Below are 15053 nucleotides of genomic sequence, written 5' to 3' on the forward strand. Positions count from 1 at the left end.
GGCACCTTCATTACGAATACAACAACAAGCCAGCTCACTTAGTACAAGTCAGACAGCTCAGCGATGTTTATTCAGTGCAAATGACATATTTCAAATAATGCTGTTAAACAGTGCAGCACATGAAAGATGTGCCGTAATGACGAGGTTTTGAAATGAACGTTCACCACTGTACTTGAACCACAACACCTATAATAAAACCAAACATGCGTTTTGGGCTTTGTACAATGATGAAAGCCAAAAATTCCCTTTTGATCTTCACAACTGTGGAAGTCCAGAGAAAGCTTTGTATCTCCATAGACACTTTCCTTATAAAATCATTTCAACTTAAAGGAGGCAAAATTCAATATGTTTTTTTAAAGAGAAAAAATATAACTTGGAAGTATGACGGAAGTGTTGCTATTATTCAGCGGCCACTCATTGTGAGTTTTAGTTTAATTTGTATATAAAATAATCACAATAATAAACCTTTTTAAAGGGAAGGGAATTTGAATTCAGTCAAAAGATGAGAAAAAATAAAAATGAATCCAGAAATGAGAAAGTTTCCTTGATAAAACGACTTAGACACAAAACAGCTTCATTCCACTTTATCTGAAATCTAAAATACAAAAGTCACCTTTCCAAACTGTTTCAAGTGCTTTCATCTGCATCTCAGAGTCTCCCTCAACACAAAGTGTGTGCCAGTTGTCATGAAGACACCTGAGTATTGAACTGACTCTCGTAATGGAGGAAGACTGAGATGTGGTCGAGTGCTAAGATGTTGTGGGTCGACTGTGATTTTTTAATTATGTATTTCGAGTTGTGGAGTGTGTCCATAAATAACATGTCTATATGGATGTACAAGTACATATGCATAATATTGCAAACGACAATAAATGTTTAAATTTAAACAGACTTAGAGGAAGAGCAATGGAAATAAACAATATTAAACATAAAGGTAATTTAGTTTATTTAAGTCAGTTTTGGCTTCAATTGAACTAAAACTTTTAAATTGTCATTTAGGCATTATTGAAAAAAAAGAAAGAAAGATGTTCCACTAAAAAGAACAAATACTTTTTATGCTGTGTGTGACTTTTTTAGATGTTTATTTAGTGTTAAATCTGTGCATTTAAATTCCGGACGACTTGTTTCAATATCACAGTTGGTTGGTATTTCCCAGCTTGTCTGTGTGGACAAGCAGCTGCTTTAATGACCTGACGGATTTGTGTGCATGCATCTGTCAATATGATCAAATATAAAGATGTTTCATTCATTCGCTGTCCAGATGTCCTGCTGTGTCGGCAGCAGAGGCTCAGGGAAACATCTCTGGATGAGGGCAGGTGTTCGCTCCCAGTGGAACAGGGATCTGCTGTTCACACGACTCAGATATCAACCTGTCGCCAGGTTAAACCTCAGCTTTTTATCTTAACCCCTGCTGAGTATGACCAGTATGACATCGAGGGTTCCACTGCGTACCTCTGAATAGTGGTTAATTCAGATTGATTGTTTCTGCAGGGAACAGCAGGATTCACAATCATACGTCTACTTGAAATGACCTGCGCTGCCTTTTTTTAATTCTGTATCTGGAAAAATCAATACCTGTTTGAAATATGAAAGATTCTAAGTATTACATTTTTTGGAATTTAAGAAATTGATTGAAGTGAACACAACTGCGCATGTTGCTGAAGTCTTTCTGACTGTTAGACCCCATTTTACAGCTGAACACTGTCAGTATAAAACATTTGAGAACACAAATATTCAAGTCAGGTGCTCTGGATGTTTTTCAGAACTCTTCCTTCCAGCTTTGGCACCCGAACAGGATGAATACCGGGATAGGTCGGCTCCGAGAAGGATCCCACTGTTGGATTCTCTGTTGCTCATAAATGGAAGGACCCATTTGTCTGTGGCATTTGAAGGACACACCTTAGTCATCACACTGTTGCAAATGTACAGCTCAAGTGTCAGTTTCTCAGTCTGTGCTCTTTGCTCAGTCTTGTCTTTCTGTCAGATATCCCTGGGTGAGACCAAATGATGAACCAATGGAATAATTCGCAAAAAAAACAAACTATGACATATCCGAAGAGTGGTCATCCTGCACAACCCATTTTTTTTTTACTGCCCATTCAGCAGGAGGCCTAATAATAATAGTTTCATGGGCTCATGATTCAGCGAATGCTTCTTGAGTCTCTGTTGACTTTGACGTCTCAGTTTGAACAATCTTCTGATACTGACATTCTTACAAATGTGCGCTGGCATGTTTGACAGATGGTGACACATCACCCTCTCTGTGTGACAGCAGGCTTTTTGCCCCCACATTTGTAGTGGCTTTCGAAGCAGTTTGATACAATTCTCCTTTTGACGGATGTCAGGGGGGGGTGGTGGAGCCTGAGTCAATCGCGGGGTTCAGCCCTGGACAGGTCGCCAGCGTATCACAGGGCTGACATAGAAATAGCAATTCACTTCCTCCCAAATCGAATGTATTAAGACTGTTAGAGAAAACCCACCCAGACACGAGGAGAACATGTAAACACTAAACAGAAGGACCACTGGTCAAACTGGGATTCACACCAGGAACCTTCGTGCTGTAAGAAAACAGCACCACCATATTGTTTCAAACATACTCACATCTTTAGAAGTCTCTCACTTGTTACTATAGCCTTGACATCATACCTCACCCCAGCCCTCTGGTAATGTTTGATTGTGATTACAGTGCCTGTCAACACATTTAAAGTTTCCTTTGTGGGAAAGTCAAGTGCTATTATGCGTATGTCTTGTATTTCTCTCTGGAATTACCAGATGAATGTTATGACTAATATTCAGCTCCAGGAGCGCTTGTCACTGCCCTGCACGGAGCGGATTGTCGGTGTGCAGTCCTCCGAGAGGCAGACACGCCCTGTCAAAAGTTTTATTTGTTTGGTAAAGGATGCCGTTTGGCACGCAGCCCAGTTCGTTGTGCTCTCCCACACATCAGATAATTGGAGGCTTTTGAAAGATCCTCTGCTGCTGCCGCTCCCTGTCCTGGTCACGATGTTTCAATCCGAGATACGTGGCCGAGGTTGATGTTGATTTTTCCAACATTTTTGTCCGCTGTAAATTTCGTCCGAGCCGGGTTTGATGACTCGTGGGTGGTGATCCTGCTGTTTGATGTCCAGAGCTCGTTAATCCAAACCTCATATGGTATGCAAGGTCAGGCCCTACTTTGATGTGCACGGGCCGACTCTGCCAAGTCTGCCGAGTCGGGAGGGCACTGTTCGTTTACCGAAGATCAGGAGCCGTAGCAACCCTGACACATTTTGGCTTTTGTCCATCAACTACTGTGAGGATGAGGTCTGGTGTGTTAAAGGGGCCCCTTAGCTCTCCCGCTGCTGAAAACGCATACATGGACGTTTCCCGTGAAGCAGAATCGAATACAAATAATTTCCCAAACACGCAGGGTAATTAAAGGAATGTGTGGAACTTTCATGTTTTCCTCGGGGAGCCATCAATGCAGAGTATCAGACGAAAGCTCCACGATAACATGGAAGATTTAAACCCGGTATCGTTATGTGTTGACCTGCTGCGTCCTCCTCGAGTTTGTGTTTGTCACGATGAGGACATTTCTACTATTCCTGTCATTCCTGAACGACGAGACAAATACCAGTGATTCATCATCTGTTGGAGTCTGAAGCTCTTTTGGTTCAGCCTCTTTGCTTTAGGGTTCTGGGAAACACATAGCCATGAGTGGAAACTGTTTGTTATGTAAAATAAAGCAACAACAGCCCCCACTTTGCACCCAGCGCAGGAATTCAATGCAATTAACTCTTGAGCGTTGCATGTAAATATGAAGGTTTGGGGCTCCGTCGGCAGGACGGCGCTCACTCACACACAGGGATCCTGGCTCTTTGTTGTCCCGGGGCTTTGGCTGGCCGCCACGCTGCCTCAGTTGGCGGCACTTAGCTATAATTTTCTCACAATGGCTGGCGTGTGAGCCGTCCATCATTCCTCTCCCGTGTCTCCCTGCCTCTTCTAAAGCCCCTCCTCCCCTCCACTGGCACCGCTCGATGCCTGGAGTGTATTCAGGTTTACCCGCTGCAGAGTGCATGCCAAGTCGTTCCTATCATCCTGTCATCTTAAAAACTAAACAAGCCGCCTAAGGATATTTATTAATTTACACTCCTCACAACTTTGCTGCGCTTTGATCAGATGTTAGGAGATGAATTCAGGAGGGTTGTGGGATTCTCAGATGAACTGGGAGATCTTTGGAAATTGTTTCCAGGCTCAGCTCCTTCTGATTCAACCTCTCACCTACAATTACTTCAGAAAGTATTACCAAGCCGTGCTACTCTGCTGGTATTATTTCTAACTCTTGAAATACCATTTAGTGTTCACTCAATAACATGATACTGGAAACAGCTCAGTGTCTAGAGCAGGGGCCCACAAGATGGTTTCAGAGATTTTTCAGGAGCCTGATGACTTTTCGATTCTACGATTCTTGATAATTTGTGTCACATTTGTGTCACTTTGCTCAATGATCTGTCCAGAGAGACAAACAGATGATGTTTAATTCCTCTCAGGCTGTAAGAAATTCTAGATTTATACATTTAGGTTGGTGTTAAAATCAATAGTCGGATGGATTCAGTCAGTTCTTAAATCATGTAAAATATAACAATAATTATATTTTTTAATGCACATGTTTGTCATGGAACCACAGTGTTATCTGGCACAGATTGTTGATTATAGCTGCCCACCACAAGTTTCTTTGATTCTCTACTTTTGGGATTAAATGCAAAACGCCAGCAAGAAACATGAGAAGCTCTGCAGGAATGTTTCATATGACCGCTAACTGATATGTCACACATTATGGATATATTGTAAAACCACCAAAGATTCAATATCCAGATGGAACTTGGATTTGTTTTGTATCCAGAATTTTTGTCTCATAGTCTTCATGGTTCAGGATGATTCACAATTCTTTTGGCCTCTTGGCAATTGTAGCATGAAAGTAAATGTTTTTTTTTTTTTTAAAGCTGTTGACCAATCACAATAGAGTGGTCTAGCTGACCAATCGGAGATGCCTGGGCTTTGTCAGGAGGGAGGGGGGGGCTTAAAGAGACAGGAGCTGAAACCAAGTCGTTTAGACAGAGGCTGAAAAGAGGAGCTACATCAATGCCAAAATTAGAAAAGTGATATGTTTTCTGAAGAGCATGTAAACCAATGAGTAACAACACAAATTAGAATGATCAATCTGAATATGAGCAGAAGTGGTTTAAGTTTATGTGTTAGCTGCCAAAAGTAAACTACTCCCAGCATCGTCTCTGCAGCCGCATCCTGCATCTTTGCATCTTCCCTGGCCACAGTGGGATGGATGTTTGATGAAGGGCTCAGGGGTTTCCTCAAAGCTGTGTGACGGGAGTAGCAGCTGTGTTTTCTTGGCAGTATGAGCCTTTTGCTAGCTCACATATCATCCCTGGGAGCTAAGTGATGCCCCAGTGTGGCTTTCTTGACAGAAACCAAAGATGTTTATGAATATGCATAGTCTCGAATTGAGAAGATCAAATCTCCACTACTTGTCACTTGGCTCCAGGAGCAGAAGGTACTTTTGCAACAAATAGTGAAAAGAAAAGTCAAGTGAAATGTGCTTTATGTTAACTTTAGGTTCCACTGTTTGGTTGGTCTTGATTTAGATATGTTGCTCAGGTTACATTAACAGTAATGCCAGAAATTCAACATAAAAAGGTTATAAGGGGCAAATGCCCTTCAGCGCCGCCAACTGAGACGAAATCAACTCCACGTCTCCATCCTGATGAAGGAGCACCATCATTAACACGCCTGTGGGTTGCTGATATACAGTAATTGCTTTCAGTCAAGGTGCTGCACAAACATGTCCCGTAAATACTTTATGTTTTATGGGCAGGACAAGCCTCCACTTCAGGCATAATTCTAGAGCTCACGAGTGAGATTCAAGTACAGGTGTCAAAGATAAATTTATTGATCTTATCTTAGACCTGCTGCACTTAGATTTGGGTTAAGAGGCATTTTTCAGTTTATCACAACATTGCATGGGACCCCTCCTAAAACCGCAAAATGCCGTTTTAACGTTTGCTCGCGTGGAAATTCAAATATACAAGATGCAACATGGTAATTTGGGAGTTTTAGCATTCTTTTGTTGTCCTAATTTGAAGAGAGCCTGCTCTTTTAAGCTAAGGTGAGCTGATCGACTTATTCATTTATATCATAGAAGGAGAGCAAATAAATGTCTTTTCCCAAAATACCTGTTCATTTAACTTGGATGATTTCCTGGATACAACCCTGAGGAATGCAATAAAATTCTCTGGGAATAATAACATGTTATTTTCACATTGCTGCACATTGCTTTGCGTTCATTCATATTTTATGTGTGTATATATTTAGTACCATAGCCCATATTTATGATTGTCCATTGGTTGGTTGGTTTGTTTTATTCTTTGTTCGTTGATTGGTTGGTTTGTTAGCAGGATTATGCTAATGTTAATGAACAGATTTTCACTAAACTTGGTGGAAGGATGGGACATGGGTTAAGAAAGAACCCATTTTGGGTTGACTACAGATTAAGAGGCTAAGATAGTATTTTTTTGACATTTCATTAATTTCCCAGAGGATAGTCCATAGATCTTGATGAAAAAAATCAGTAATCAATAAGGAATGGATATCTAAAGTGTGTAATTGAATGCAGCTTGATTTAATTGAAGGGGGCCATTTGGCCGTAGCGGATGTCTGAGCTTGACTTTGTGACACCAGTTATTTGTGTGAGGCCCCTGTGTGGTGTGGGTTGTTGCCATCATGTGTCTCCACATAAACTGGTTCTTGCTTGAGGACAGTGTCTGGCACTGGTTGTCCTCAGACTCTCCGGCCTGGAGCCTGTTCTCTGTTTTCTGTCTCCTGAGCAAAGCGATCGGTTGCTGCCTGAGCAGAGAGCAAAGACCATGCTTTTAAAAGAGCAGCAAGTGAAGCAGGCGGCAGAGGAGGGAACGTTGAAGATTTATCATCCAGACCATGGAGTGGAAAGTAGCGCCGCTCCTCTGGAGAGAGTGCGTTTCCACTTCAGTTTAATTTGGTGTGAAGTGTTTAAAACACACGAGTGTGGTTTGCGGAGATAAATGGAAAACCCAGTCAAGGGTTTTCCGTCAAGACTGACACCTCTGGTTTTTCTGATCTATAATTCACTCTCTCTGTAGCATTGGCCACAGCTACTTGTTGACAGGTTTTAGTGGTAATTAGCTGCATGTTGATTCAGTGTATTGGGATTGAACTTCAGATACATGTCCATATTTTTTAAAGGCCCAGTGAAAGTGACTGGTATTTCCTGACACGACTGGGAGCCATCAGTTGTGAATTTTCATTGAAGGAATATTAATGACAGCCGCTGAGTTCTGCACAGCACGAAGCTGCGTTAAGCACTATGTCAGGGCGATATCTGCCATCTAGTGGTGCAGATGTGTGCAGATGTTCTCCACAGCTGCACTGTAATGTGCGTCCTCTTGTGCTTGCCCGGGGTGACAGCGGAGACAGAATGCAAACTGCCCCGCCGCTGTCGTCCATGATTAAATGGCACAAGTGTTCAGCATGTTAACTAGGACTAATATTAGCACTGGATGAGCTCAGCTTTTATCTGATATTTTTAGATCTAAGAGTCACACTGAGGAATCTGTTTGAACAGTTTTGACTCGGTGAATCAAGAGCTCAAGATATTAAAAGAGCTTTTTTTGGACCTCTGCAATTTTTTGTTATCATCCTATATGTTCAGTTTTGAGGATACTTTGCATATGTGCATGTATGTTTTGACTAATCCTTTGTGTTGGCCTAGAAGAACCAGCGTTGAATGGCCTGTCTGATGAAAATTGAAAGACGTGGCCCTCACATTCTGAGGTCACGGGCACATTAATGGCTGTTTTATTGCCTTAGCATGTTAACCCGAAGCGCTGCTTACTGTCTAAGAAGTAACCGAGGAGCTGCATGAAAATGATTACACCGCAATTATATCAGCCACTTTGTTGCGGCTCCACACTGCCCAGCTGTCTGATGCCTGCTGCCAAGAAATGGATTAGTTTCACCGCTCCTCTAATAAGACTGTTAGACCAACAGCGTGAGCTCGAATAAATGAATTAATGCCGCAGATAGGGCGACAGAAATAGATTACTATTGTCAGAGTGTGCTGTGTGGCTCTTCATGCCGTCATAGCTGGAAAACTGGCAGAAGCGGAGGGAGATTCTCATTATCTGCAAACAGCCAGAAGAGTCTCGGCGCGATCAAAACCTGTCAAACGTTCCCGCACAGGACAGGACAGCGTCAAACAGAGTGCTTTGTATCCCGGAGGGCTAGGAGTACAATCCGGGCGGTAATAAAACTCAGGCAGACCGTGTTGGTCCTGTAAACGTAATCTGCAAGGCGTTAATTACAACCTGGCGCCTCTGTGAAGCTGTGTGTGCTGGATGTCGGCTGAGTCGTCAGCGGCGTCCTGATCTCCTTCCTGAGCAACGCGGCCCGAGCCATGGCGACGGCCCTGGAAACGAGATTTTCTCTCTGTCGGGGATCCTGTTTGAGTTGGCTGCTTTAAACAAATTAAGAGCCTGGTCAGATGCTGTGTTTGTGTGTGACCCCTTTCTCCTCAGGGTTGGGGGGGGGGGGGGGGGTGCGAGAGGGGGGTGGGGTGGGGGGTCGCAGCCAGAGATCCTGTGTTGTTTACTGTCACTCATGTGGAGGGTGAGCCGACGGTCTGTGTGTTCAGTGCACACAGCACGCAGATGACACCCAATGAAACTGCCCTTTAAGCTGCATTACGGCCCACACAGCAGTTAGAAAGCACGGCTGAGGAGCTGCAATAATCAACTGATTCATCAATTGGCCGATCAAGTACTGCACTGATAATACCTTGAAATGTTTATGTCATATATATTCAACTGAGTATATCCTGTTTGATAAAACCAAAGGAATGTCTTTGTTTCATAGATCAAGCCCAGCAGCCACCTTAAATTAATCAACAATAACTGTGAAAAGGTTGATGATCCGGATCCATGACAAAGTTTTGTGGGTTCCTCCCTCATCCATGACCATCATTCCACTTGAGTTTCGTGGAAATATGTTTACTTGCTTTTGTCTGATCTTACTTACAAACAAACCAACAGAAGAACATGCAGAAGTTATTCTAATATAATCTATAAACAGTCGTTAAAATACGCCTGCCTTTTTTCCTGCAGAGACTGAAAAGCTGTTTTCTGCCCTGGCTCTGTTTTATCCGGACACTCATCCCACCTCTCTTCGGTGAGACTTAATCCAGAAATCTCTCTGTGTAGCCCCAGAAGGCAGGTTTCAGTCAATGAGCCCCTCTCTCGGATTTTTGTTATTTTGTTATTGTGTAATGGCCTGCGAAGGTTGATGGATGGCTCCTCTACAGGTCTCCCCGAGGAGCAAACCTTCTATCTGGACATTAATCTACTGCTGTGAGACAGACACGCTTGTTTAGCGAGCACAAAGCCCAGTAAGCTGTTGTCTCTGAGAAAAAGCTGGCCGTCTCCAGAGCCACTGGAGGCTGCGATGGCTGGAGCCAGAGTAATGACCTGTGAAATTCACGGATAGAGTTGTCCTGTTGCACACAGGTCCGCCAGCAACAGGCCTTGTTCGCGGCCTGTCGCTGATTTATCAGTGCGCCTCTCCTGGTGCCGCCGGCATTATGTGGGTCGACCGGAGGACCCCAGTTTGCAGACAATTAATTCAGTGTATGCGAATGTCTAGGCTGGAAAGCAAATCTGTATAAGAAGATTTTCTAACGTGTTTAAAGTCTTCAAACTAACGTTGAGTTAAACCCCAACTGCTGAAATATATGCAAAACAAAAAGCTGCGCCTTGACTTTTTCTCTCTAAATAATTTGGTTTAACTCAGTCAGTATTTGAGCCCCATTTCCACTTGTGAATTAAAGCAATGGTTTCAAATATTTACTTTGCTTTGTCCTGCAAAATACTCAGTGTTTTCTCTCCTCCTCAATCAGATTAGGAGGCAAGTCTGAAAGTTAAGGAGAGAAGTCTTTGAAGGTGGTAAGGAGAGAAGCCACGTCTTCCCCACAGCAGATTATACAAAGGAGGGCAAACTTCCTGCTGGCACCTTGTGTCTGGTGGACACAGTTTGACTTTGTTACCTCAGTCTCACAGCTGCGGGAGATTCCTCCCTGTTGCATCCTGTGGTTGTTAAAAGAAACTTGCTCGCTGGGAGGGAATCCGCTTTTTGTGTCACCAAAAACTGCTGTCAATGGCTTTTATTGAACTATCCTGTATCTGTGCTGTGGGTCATCATGTTTTTATTACGGGATCATTAGTACTGTTGTTTGGCACAGACACTTTAAAAAACCCAGTTGACAGCCTGATATCTGTCTTATCAGTGAGTCTTCGGTCAAGCTTGCCGCAGTGTGATGCTGCACGATGGGGATTTGAGCCAAATGCTTATCCCTGCATGCTGACCTGCTGGTTTACTATCTCTGTTTTAGCACGTTAGCATGCTATCATTTACTCAATAGCGCTAAACAGAAAGAGGAAAAGACAGACTCACATTCAGGACCAAACAACAGACTCATCCCTGCAACCGCACTGCTCAATTTGGCAGTTGGCTACGACACAAATATTTCTCAAGCTTCCAGTAACAGCTACATTATCAATACCGTGTTTCTAGCTTGGATTTTAGTGGTGTGCTTTTATTAACAGAGAAAATAATAAATCAGTAGTAATCAAGGAATGACTGAAGTAAATTATTGTTCAAATCACTGTAAGTGTTGCCTGTGAAATTCCACTTATGTTACAATTCATTTAATCTGTTTGTACATATACTGCTGGGTTTGCTTGTAATTCATTTAGAGATGCTCTGATCATGATCTGAAACAAAGGGTCAAACTTTTTATTCACTTTTAAGAAGCTCGTCCCTTGTTGCTATATTTTCTGAATCAATTTAATTGAAATAAAAACTTTATTCCCAGAGCTCACGGATCTACAAATAAAAATCCAACTTCTGATTTTCCTGCTCGTTCATTCTTTCATTCAGTTATCTTATGTCTACTTTTTAAATGCACACTTTAAATGTGCAAGTATAAGCTTGCAAGGAATCATTTTTGTATGTTATGGCTCTGGCAGGTTTTACAGGTAGCCGAGTGGCGATTGAAAATTTGTTTATGGAGCCAGGGTGACATCAGATACCATGACTAATCAATAGGTTTCTCTCTGCCTGCTTTCCCTTCAGGTGTCCGTGAATCCAGGGGGAAGGAGGCGGAGTTCATCTGCTGTAATAAAAGTAAGCTCGGAGGAAAATGTGACAGATGTGGAGGCCTGTGCCAGCGAGAAAAGCGAGAGTGGGACTGTCAGACATGTCGACTCCGGCGCAGTGATGGATGGAGAGTGAGGTAAGACAGATGACATCGTCTGTCTGAGGCCATGTTGTCATAGCGGAGGATTGCCGCTTGTCCTAACCTCTCAATATCAGAGAGCAAACTGAAGTTTGTTTACACTGCTCCAGTGGAGTGATTTAGAATGAGGGGCGAGGGAGACGTGGGTGTAGAAGGTATGCTTGCTGGAGGGTCGGATCAGGTTTCTAAACATTCCCTTTGAAATCGAATAGCAGCCATCCCAGGCGCTTTAAACTCCGGCAGCCCCGTTTGGTTACAATCCTCGAGATAGAGAGGAGTCCAAACACAAATACAAACAGGGAATTAAATATCGATAACAGCATTGGCCTTTTACATCCCCATATTAGTCAACATCCAGCCTGGAATCTGGCCAATGAGAAAACAGAGAATAAAGCAGTGAGTGAATTGTTGACTCTACTTTGTTAAGGAGCCAAAATAAAGCAATAAAAACTCAAGTAGAAAGACACTCAGTAGATTGCATTCCTCCGACAAGGCCCATCCGTCCCCTTTAATTCAGTCAAGCTGCACCACATTGCAAACACTCATAGATATCAGTCCCATAAATATGTCAGTTTTTTTTTCATCATGATCCTTGAATTTTTCCCTGGGATATTGGTGAAAATGGGAAAAAGATGCAGTGCTAAAGCAAGTGACTGACAAATTCCTGGATCTGCTGTTTTTCTCCGGTCTGCGGCAACATTTTATGATATATTTCTTGGGCCATGTCCCATCCTTCCACCAAGTTTAATATAAGCAGATTTTGCGTAATCCTGTTTACAAACAAACAAATAAAACATTTTAAGTGGCGCATACTTCCATCAAGGCCAAGCAGTCTTCTTAAATTCAATAAAGCTGCATTAAATTTAACATACTCATAAAAATATCAGTCAATTTAGATCTTTGAATTATTCTCCAATCTGTGCAAATGTCAAAACAACCCTGGATCCGCCCCCTGATCCGGATCCGCACCAAAAAATGTTTCCCCTTCCTTCACATATACCGCATATTCCTCCAAGTTTGTTGGGAATTTGGAGGTCAAACCGAAATCTACTTGGCTCACGTGTTGCATTTACTGAGAAGAAGTCATTTTTGAGTTATTAATTTATGGTTTAGGTCTCTAATCCTGTTTTTTGGGATTCATCCTGCATATCAATTCCTCACTTTCAACAAAGCATCATGGAAAAATCTCTTATCTGGCTTTTAACCGAGTCCAGAGCTAAGACGAGATGATTGATTTACGGCGTCTCGTGGAGCTAAAACAATAAGATGTCTCGGAGAAGAAGAAGAAGAAGAAGAAGAAGAAGAAGAAGAAGGAGAGAAAAAAAAAGAAAACATCCCCGGAGATGAACTTGCTGAACGCTCTTCATAACAACATGGTTTGGGGTGTGTGTTATTGCGATGGAAGATGGATTGTAGTCTGGCTTATTTTGCCAGGAGTCAGGTGTGGAGTGGGCCGGGGTTGGTGCATCGGCCCTGTGGGGGTGAAGTGGGGGGTTAGGCTCCTTTCCAGCGCTGGGCTGAGGTGTGTGTGTGTGTGTGTTGGGCAGGGGGGCTGTGGGGATGGGGATTACACTGTCACACTGTTCATACTGTTTATGCATACCACGCCACTGTGAGTGCCTCTTTGTCGCATAAGTGTTTACTTGAATTTATTTTGGGAGAACTCCACATGACTGGGACGGGGATCTCTATAAATTATGGAATCGAGCGCTTTGTGTAATGATAACTTCTGTCAGCTAGTCCGGCCGTGTGACAGTGTTTTTAAGAGTGTGTAAATACAGGGGTGGTGAGAGAGGGAGAGGGGCGTCTGTGTGTTGAAAAGTGCCGCAGACGCTCGTGTTCATTTAGTCTCCTCAGCAGAACAATAACAATGTGTTCGAGTGACACATCTCTCCTCCTTTTGCTTTCTGCTGCGTTACACTTCGAAGGGGGGGGGGGGGGGGGGACGACATTACGCTACATTCACTCGACATTTAGAGTTGAAAGTTAGTTTTTGGATTCGTTTTGTACAGACACAAAAATCTGCTTTTAATTTGTCATGGACTGAACCACACAACAAATACCTCTGAATCTAGACATGGTTACTCTACATGAAAAATACATGCTTTAATTCGTCTCATTGTTTCCATAAGAAAGATTTTAAATGCAAGGGTTTTGCCTGTATATAAGCATTTGTACACTTTGGTTTTGCTCAAAAATTTGTTTCTTCCTTCGCAACTGCTCAGACTACAATATATATTGTCTGTATAAGTAGCTTCTGTGAACGTGGACTTGCATTGAAGAACTGTTACTTTTACTTAGTTTATGAAATTGATTGATTCTTTGTCAGACCCATCTGAAATGTGCCTTGCATCGCAGCAACATAAAATACAACTAAGACAAACAGAAAAAAGACATAAATGAAACATCCCGATACATCCACAGAAGACAGTATGATCTGGCATTAAGGTCCATATTGAATTGTTGGCGGTTCGGTCCCAGTCTCCCCCATTTCGTGTGCAGAAGTGTTCATGGGAAAGATACTCAGCCCAAATTGCCCCTAACAGCTATCTGGGCAGTGTGTGAGTGATGTGTGGTGGAGGGAGTGCTGCACATAGATGCACTGTGTGAATATGTGTGTGAATGGCAAAATTGTACTGTAAAGAGCTTAGAGTGGACATCTAGTCAAGGGAAGCATTATGTATTATAAACCATTTACCATAACTGGTGCTTTATTTGAATTTTATTAAATCATGGGATCCTGGGGGTTCAGTCGTGAGATGGAATGGAGGAGCATTTTTCTTATCATGCATAAAACAGGTGGGTCCCAGTGACACAGCACTGAGGACTGATGGGAAACTGTTGAAACCGTCAGACTGGCCGGCGGCTCTGCCCTCTGTGCTGTCACAGAGAGGATTGGATTTGCACGACTAAGTGCCAAATCAACGGGGCAAGTTCATCTGCCATTGCCTCCAGTGCAGAACTCCTCTGTTAGCTGGCGATCCAAGTCCTGAGGGAGAGTTGAAAGAGAGGCTGAAATCTGATCACAGGGTCATATAGTGTCGGCTGACAGAAGCATGCACAGGTTTGCAATGTTGGCAAGATCTCAGAGGATGTAGTGGAAACAGAGGACATGTACTCTGGTCTTGAGATCATAAACTGAAACGGCCAACGACATTGTTGGCTCATTCACATTGTGATGTGAATGAGTAGTTTTTAAACTTCTGTATTAAATTAGGACACGATAAGATGTAGGATTTGCATATGAAGTGTGTTAAATATTGAGTTATATGATAATGTTTCATTAAGAAACTGAAGCCCTCATTACGTGGTTACCTTTAAGTACAACAGCACCATCTAGTGGCATTTATGGTGCATGTGTCCATGAGGCTGACTGATGGATGACTGGGCCTCTGGCGTCAGGTTTCTTCATTATGGATAATTGTGCATTCAGGGACTTTTGTTCACACTGGTGCCAATGATGGATCAAACTTCGTCTGAGAATCCAATAATGACATCTTGTGTTTATACATTTCCTGTTATACACAAGGACTGTGGCACCATTATCAAGCTGCTTATTTAACTTACTTCTTTATCTTTAAAATGTCAGAAAATAGTGAGAAATAGCCATTTCATCCAATTAGTAGTCCATAATAGAGCCTGAATAGATGTAGAAGGATAACAGATTTCCCATACTTTG

This window comes from Platichthys flesus, chromosome 16 (genome assembly GCF_949316205.1).
Source record: "Platichthys flesus chromosome 16, fPlaFle2.1, whole genome shotgun sequence".
NCBI classification, from domain to species: Eukaryota; Metazoa; Chordata; class Actinopteri; order Pleuronectiformes; family Pleuronectidae; genus Platichthys; species Platichthys flesus.